This window comes from Solanum dulcamara, chromosome 2, assembly GCF_947179165.1.
Source record: "Solanum dulcamara chromosome 2, daSolDulc1.2, whole genome shotgun sequence".
Lineage (NCBI taxonomy): Eukaryota > Viridiplantae > Streptophyta > Magnoliopsida > Solanales > Solanaceae > Solanum > Solanum dulcamara.
Genome location: NC_077238.1, coordinates 28,047,109 through 28,056,009, shown reverse-complemented (window position 1 = coordinate 28,056,009; position 8,901 = coordinate 28,047,109).

Sequence of the window (8,901 nt, the reverse complement as noted above, 5' to 3'; positions counted from 1 at the left end):
CATCATAGGAAAAGGTAATAACTAATATCAATCCATCTTTATGAAACATCATAAGAATGACTCATCTAACATCATCATGGTAAAAACATAGGATTAACACATCTATCATATAACTCATGCAATATGGGTGTAGGCCTTCCATCAATACATATCTTTGATCATAAACATATTTAGGGACTTACTTTCCCTATATTTAAGTTTGATTGAAACATCATAGAATCATTATTCATGAACTTCTTTGCATAAAGTATCTTTAATTAATAACATAAAGCTTTTATAAAATATAACTTAAAAATCATGTACATATCTAAAAATCATACTTGAAACTAGGATATATCATGTGTATTTGAAATTCAACTTGAAATCATGCAATATGATTTGAATCATGCATAATTAGGCTAGTAATATTTAAAGATATCATAATTAAGAAGTCCCAAAGAAATTAGGCAATAGGTCTTTTAATTGAAGAATTCATGATAGATTTGAAAATAAATCTTTGGGATTCTATGGGTGAAAGAAACCCGTGGATGAAGTCCCAAATACCTTAACCTTAATTAGCACTAGATTGTAGACATTGAAAGCTTGACCTTGAAGAACCCTTTTGAATTTGCTTGAGAGAGAAGAAAACTTTGAGAGAAAACTTAGGAGAGAAGGCTTTGGGATTTTGGGAGTTATGGAGAGAATGAGAGAGTTAGAATGCTTTAAGGTAGTTAATAGGAATGAAATTAGTCCCAAAAACCGTCCATATTCATTTATGAAGTATTGGAAAAAGATTAAAATAACCCCAACTTAAAACTGAATCCGGGATCAAAATGGACCATCACCACGAACCTTAAGGACACCACGATTCATGGTCCCTTCTATGGTGAGGTATTTGATATTTTCTTGAAAGGGTTTGGGAAGGCTTCCCACAACGAGACCCACCATAGCCTATGAGCGGCACAATGACCTGTAGTAGTTGCCTTGAACTTGCATTTTTGGAGTTTGTATGGAAGTTTCAGGACTTCCTCCATGGAGACCTTCACAGTCTTTGGAGGTCAATGTGGTCCGTCAAAATGGGACGTTGAGGTGACCCTGGCAAGAGACCTCTAGGGGTGTCCACCACAGGAGCTATAATGATTTGTGGTCTGCACCACGGCTCATGGTGGCTCTTCGTGGTCCTTACCTTTAAAACCCATTTGACAGGGCATGGACCATGATGGTCTTTTTAGTCCCGTGGTGCTCTTCACTGCCTGTTATGGGTCCCGTGAAGAACACATGGTGCCAAAAAATTGCAGTTTCCATAATTAGATCTTTTGTTCCTTATTTTCCATCTTTCTAACTTCCGGAGTCTTACAATATCTCCCCCTTGGAAACATTCATCCTCGAATGGGACTCAAGTTAGCATGAATAGAATAGGAAAGGAAAATAACAGCCCATCATGAATGGAAAAACATCTTGATAATGCATAAACATGAAATATTTAATCTCAAGCTAAAACATGACTTTAAAATAATTTTGTGAACATGAATGCATATGAAATCATGAGAACATTGACAAACATGATTTGGGATGGTTCGATCATGAAGGAGCTAATACCTCAACTAGATACGAAAGGAAAGAGATAAGGATATTAGAACATCATATTGGCTTAAGCTTCCCATGTAGCACCTTCCACCTCTTGGTTCCTCCATAACACTTTAACTGTAGCTATTTCTTTGTTTCTCAACTTTCTAATTTACCGGTCCAAGATCTCAATTAAAACTGCTTCATATTAAAGACTCCCTTTAAGTTCAATGCCGTCTAATGATATAATGGAGCTAGGATCAAACAAATTTCCTCAATAATGACACATGGCACACTAAATGCAGTGATGCCAATCAGAAGGCAAACTCAACTCATAAGCCACGTTACCAATCTGCCTCAAAATCTGATATGGGCCAACATAGCGGAGACTCAGCTTCCCTTTCTTACCAAAATGCATAACATCATTCATGGGTTTAATTTTCAAATAAACCCAATCATTAACCTCAAATTCAAGTTCCCTTCTCCTTACATCTGAATAGGACTTTTATCGGCTTTGGGATGTTTTTAATATTTCTCTAATGAGTTTAACCTTCTCCATAGCCTCAAATACCAACTCGGATCCTATCAAAGCAACTTCACCTACTTTTAACCAATTGATAGGGGATCTACACTACTTACCATACAAAGCCTTAAATAGAGGTATCTCAATGTTAGAGTAATAACTGTTATTATAAGCAAAATCTATCAATGGTAAATGATCATCCCAATTTCCTTTAAAATCAATTATGCGTGATCTCAATATATCCTCTAATGTCTGAATGGTGCACTCAGCCTGACAATGGGTGAAAAGTTGTACTAAGCTTCACTTGGGTTCTAAGACACTTTTGGGAGAATATCCAAAACTGGGATGTAAATAAAGTACCTCGATCCAGACTGATAGACAATGGAACACCTTGAATCTTAACCAACTTCCGAAATACAATCTAGCATAATCTTCGACTGAATATAAAGTTTTAACAGGAAGGAAATGAGAAGACTTAGTCATTTGGTTGATAATCACCCAAATAAAGTCTTGTTGCCTACGAGTACGAGGCAAACCTGTAACAAAGTCCATATTCAATGCTTCCCACTTCTTAGTAGAAATCTCAATGCCTTGAGACAAACCTCCCAATTTTTGATGCTCAACTTTCACTTGTTGATAGCTTGGACACTTAGCCACGAATTCCGCAATATCCCTTTTCATGCTATTCCACCAATACACTTCCCTCAAATCTCGATACTTCTTTGTGGAACCTAGATGAATAGAATATTATGAGCTATGAGCTTCGGACAATATTATATCTTTCCAACCATCTACATTCAGAACACACAATCAGCCTTGATATCTCAAAATACCATTTCCCCTTGGGAGAAAGCCTTAATTGCTTTTTTGGAAACCACTTTCTTCAACTCAACCAAAGTGGGTCACTATCTTGTCTTGCCTTTACCTCTGCCACAAGAGATGATTCAGAACCATTTTGCACAACAATAACACCATCTTCAGAATTAACTGATCAAATACCCAAATGGGCTAATCTATGCACATCCCTAACTAGCTCTTTCTTCTCATCCTCAATATGAGCAAAATTGTTCATAGACTATCTACTAAGAGAATCAGCAACTACAATTTCCTTTCCCACATAGTATAACACACTCATGTCATAGTCCTTCAATAACTCAAGCCATCTCCTTTATCGAAGGTTTAAGTCCTTTTCAGTGAACACATATTGTAAACTCTTGTAATCGGTAAAAATATCCACATGGACACCATATAGATAGTGTCTCCCTAAATTTAAAGAAAATACGACTGTTACCCATTCCATGTCATGAGTTGGGTAATTATTCTTCTATGTTTTCAGTTTTCTTGAAACATAAGCTATCACCTTACTATTTTTAATTATCACATAATCAAGACCAATTCGTGAAGCATAACAATACATAACGAACCCATTGGAACCTTCCAATAAATTCAACATCAGAGCGGAGGTAAGATTATCCTTTAGCTCTTGGAGGCTTTTGTCACATGCCTCGGACCATCAAAATTTCACATTATTTTGAGTTAATGTAGTTAAGGGTGATACAATGGATGCGAAACCTTCCACAAGCCATCTATCATAACCAGCTAAGCCCAACAAACTTTGAATATCGGAAGGAGTCAACAGTCTAGGCTAATTCTTAACCATCTTGGTCTTCTTTGGATCAACCATAACTCCTTCTCCGTAAGCAATGTGACCAAGGAACTCAATCACATTTACTAAACTTGGCATACAACTGATGATCCATGAGAATTTGCAACATAATCCTCAAATGATCGGCATGCTCTTCCTGATTCCGAGAATCGATCAAAATATCATCAATGAAGACTATCACAAACATATTCAAGAATTAATTAAACACCTTGTTCATCAAATTCATAAAAGCTGTAGGGACATTTATTAGTCCAAAAGACAACAAAAATTCAAAGTGACCATACTGAATTCTAAAGGCTGTCTTTAGAATATTATATTCCCTTACTCAGAGTTGATGATAATCCGATCGAAAATCAATCTTTGAAAAATAGCTTTCTTCTTGAAATTGATTGAATAAGTCATCAATCATTGGAATGGGATACTTATTCTTAATTATGACCTTGTTCAATTGACGATAAACAATACACATACGAAGAGAACCATCCTTCTTCTTGACAAAGAGAATAAGAGCACCCCATGGAGAGATACTCGGTCTAATGAAACCCTTGTCTAACAAATCTTTCAACTAATCCCTTAACTCTTTCGGTTCTTCCCGAGCCATGCAGTGAGGAAAAATAGAGATAGGCTGAGTATCGGGGAGAAGATCGATACCGAAGCCTATTTCACTTTCGGGAGAAATACTTGAAAGATCATCGGGGAAAAATTCAATAAACTCATTAACAACTGAAACTGAATTAAGAGTAGGAGTTTCGGAGTTAGTATCTCTAGCCTGAATTAGATGATAGATGCAACCTTTGGAAATCATTTTTTGAGATTTAAGGCATGAGATAAATTTACCCTTAAATATGGAATTATTACCTTTCATTGTATGACTAGATCATTAGGAAACTGAAACTTAACTATATGAATTCTACAACATATAGAGGCATAACGTGTATTAACCCAATCTATATAAAGAATAAAATCAAAATCGTTCATATCAAGCTCTATAAGATCAACAGAGGTGACTTTATAAAAAACTGAAACTGGATAATTTCTATAGACTCTTTTAGCCACAATTGAATCACCAGTCGGAGTATAGACCAAAAAAAGCTCTAGCAAGCTCTCGGGACTAACAATGAATCTCATAGCAAGATAATGAGTAACAAATAATAGAGTAACACCCATATCTAATAATACGTAAAAATCATTGTCAAAGACTTTCAATATACCAGTCACAATATTGGAGGAATTCTCTAACTCCTGACAAGTCTGAAGGGCATAAAATCTGTTTTGGCGCTAATCATCAGCCAAAGTAGTAGCACACTGATCTAGACGACCGGTAGCCTAAGTTTTACATTGGGGCCTAGACCAACTCCTACACTCCCTTGCATGATGATCAGGCTTTCAACAATTGAAAAAAAACATCCAAACCTTCTAAGTACTCTTTTTTATGGTTTTTCCCACACTTCTTACATAGAGGGACAACTTGACTACCCGAAGCTCCACTTTGTGCCTTATGATTTGGCACCTTGTCCTTCTAAAATTTTTGAGCCAGAATGTTTGAAGAAACTTGGGATTGAAAGTTTTGTCCTTTTTGAAAATGATCATTTCCACCACTGAATTTGTTGTGAGAAAACCCAGCTTCATATCGTGCCCTCTTGGACTCTCCTACATTTCTCTCTTTAAGATTTTCTCCTTCAATTTGCTCGACATAAGTCATGAGCCTAGAGATGTCCATCTCCTTGATAAGAATAGTGGTTAGGCACTATTTTATAACCAAGTTCGACACTCGCAAAATAAACTTACTCACTCAGGCACAAGAGTCGGCTAACAAGGATGAAGTATACCACGGCTCATGGTGGCCCCTCGTGGTCCTCACCTCTGAAACCCATTTGACAAAGCATAGACCATGATGGTCCTTCACGTCCTGTGGTGCTCTTCATGGATGTGGTGGGTCTCTTGAAGACCACCTGGTGCCAAAATAGAACACTTTCTATAATTTCATCTTTTATTCCTCATTTTCCGTGTTTCCATCTTTTAGGGTCTTACAATTGTAGAGAGTAGAGCAAAGTTTCTAGAGAGATAGAAAATTCATCTCCATAGTCAAGAAATCTTAGCTTAGTGAGTAAGAAACCTTTAATTTTGTATTCTCCAAAGCCTAGATTCAGATTTTGTTCACCATTTTAGCTTGAAATGAAGATTTCCTTTATAAGTTTTGTCTTTATTTCCTATTTTATGAGTAAATAAATCCTTAGCTAGAGGTGTATGTGATTGATGGGGTGTAAAACCCCTAATGGATTTTGATTAATCTTATCTAAAATTAATTGTATGACATGGATCCATTTATTTTCTTGAAATTTTAATCTAAAAAATCACTGGTTGCAAACATTGATTGAGATCTCTAACCTATTTTGGCTTGAAAAAACAAAAATTGAGTGGGGTAAGACTCAATAGTGAGGACTTGTTGAAATTATTCTATGGGTTTGAGCCAGGGATGGGATACAAAGTTGTTATAAATCCTTGATTTTAATATTTGATAGTGATAAATTATAGTTGTTAGAAAAACCGCCTACTTATATATATATATATATATGTTTATTGAAGAACTAGAATTTATAATTTTTTTGAATTTTTGAAATAATTGAAGAAGAGTCTTATCTACAAGTCCTTAAGGTTCGACCCCGACCTAATCAGTTGGGTATTATTTTGCAAATGACCGCCTATGCTCTTAAATATGAGACATAGTTGAGCATTAATCAAATTATTGGGTTTTAGGCTTAAAAGGGTTGAGAAAATATTAAAATAGCCCTTTTTAAAAACTGGATAGGCGATCGACAATGTAACACCCCCTAAAAACGTTGTATATGATGTTTCAATTCTCGATTAAAATAATACAACTTCTATATTTTTGGCATAACCTTTAACAGGGTGGTCTAAATTAGGTGATTCAAATTTCTGAATAACTCAAACATCATTACCTACAACTTTTGTGGACCATATTTTAAGTTTTAAAGGTTAAGTAGGTCAAATAAATTAATTATTGCAAGACATGGTGCTATGAAGAAATGGAGTGTTTGTAAAAGAAAAATCATATTAAAAAAAACCAAAAATAAATCTCACTGTAGACTTCTAGAGCAACAATTCATATGCAGACACCAAATCCTATTGAGAAAGTTATCTTTTTCAAACGCAGCTCTGAAAAATGGTATTCCATTAAAAGAAGGTTCATCTCACTAACAATGGAAAGATCTAGATCAATTTGACATCACTAATGACATTTATATTCCTCCATCTGAAATCACTCATGACATCACAATCTTTCATTAAATTTTCAGATTTTTTTTATAATTATTTTAATTATTATTAGGTCCCTCTTTCACACCTATATATACCCACCTTATTTCATCATTTTGTTCATCAAGCTATCTCAAGTAACTCTTCTCTTTATACACTCCTTTACTCAATCTCAAAGTATAGTTTTAGTTCTTAGTAGTGTAGAAATACTATTTCGGTGATTCATATACTTCAGGTAGTACACAAAATGATCAGACGAGGAGAAAAGGCTATGATTCAAGAGTGTTCATTAAGTCCTTCGATTCCGAGTAAGGCTTTGAATTCTAGATATGTAAGGCTTCAATGAGAGTATTCCTTCCACTATCATGCCTAAAGTAATTTGATTATATGATATTATGTTTATTTTCTTTAAGCTTTACTTTAAGTTATGTGGGGTGTTTATACATGGATTCTTTCACCCATGTAGTTTAAAACTCTTTCAACTAAATCTTTTGATTTCAAGTAAGATCTTTTATGGGTAATTCTTATTTCTACTTAATAGCATGAATCATGGTCAACTAATGATTATTGGTCTATTTTGATGCAAAATAATTTCATATGTATAAATTGATGATTTGTAAGTATTTTTTCTATTTAGCACTTTAAAAGTTCTTAAAATTCATGGTGGGTTGTTTAAAGAATGATTTTTAATTGATGAATTTCAAAGTATTTATGTATAATTTTAGTTACATTCATGTTTGAAAGTTGAATTTATTTGCACCCACCTAGTTTTATTATGTTTTCAATGATGTTTGACTAGAAATCTTTGACTTCAAATAATGTTTGTGAAAATAATATTTATGATCAAAAGGGAGTCTTATGAAATGGAAGAATGATGAAATGATATGAATGATGGATTTTTTATGCAATAAGGATAATTCTTGTATATTTTAATTATAAAAGGTTTTAATTAGTTATTCTACCGAATATGATGTTTTGAATTCTCAAGCTATATGGTATGACTATTTTGAAGTATTAAACTATTCCATGAGATTGAATTACCACTGAATGGGTCATTGAGGTGAGATTCGGCAAGGAAATCCTAGTAGCAACCCTTTGTCTCATTAACTATGTGCCAACATAGGATCCCTTGTAGGCTTAGACTACTCGATCCACCAATAGCCCTTAAAGTTAAAGTTAAAGAAATGAATGAAGTTGTCGGAGTTGTACCCGGAAAGTAGTCTCCCTGGCCAATGTAGGGGGTTATGATGGATTCAATGAAATAGCTCGCATGGTCTTAAATGTCAGTTATGTTCATCTTCCCACAAATAAATGTTTTAAAGGATATCTATATGATTGATTACACATGCATTGCATTCTTTTTCATATTACATAAATGTTTTAATGTTTTCACAATGTTCATGCATGCTTACATTCTTAGTACATTCAAAGTACTAACGCATACTCTTTTTCCTACATGTTATCACCATATAGGGACCGGTGCTCCTCCTCGTTCTCCTCCACGTGGCTAGTTGAGATTTCATTTGAAGACTACTTTTGGTGAGTTCGTATGTTCCGAGAACAATACTCCTTTATCTTTCTAGCTTATGATATGTTGAGATCTTTAGACACTTACTAAGACATTTCTTTCTATTATGATTGAGGGTGAGCTAGGAACTTGTCTTAGTGCTATTAAATCTAAAAGTTAGAGGTATTATTGGATATATGTAAGTTGAAGATTTACTATTATGATTTATGCTTTTTTATTTATTGTCATTAATTATGAAAGTCTAATAGAATGCCAAGAGGCTTATTTGAGGTACTTTTGGATTCCTCATTCGCTAAGTCATGTCTAGGACCTAGGCTTGGGTTGTGATAAACTTGGTATCAGAGTTTGAGGTTTTGAATGATC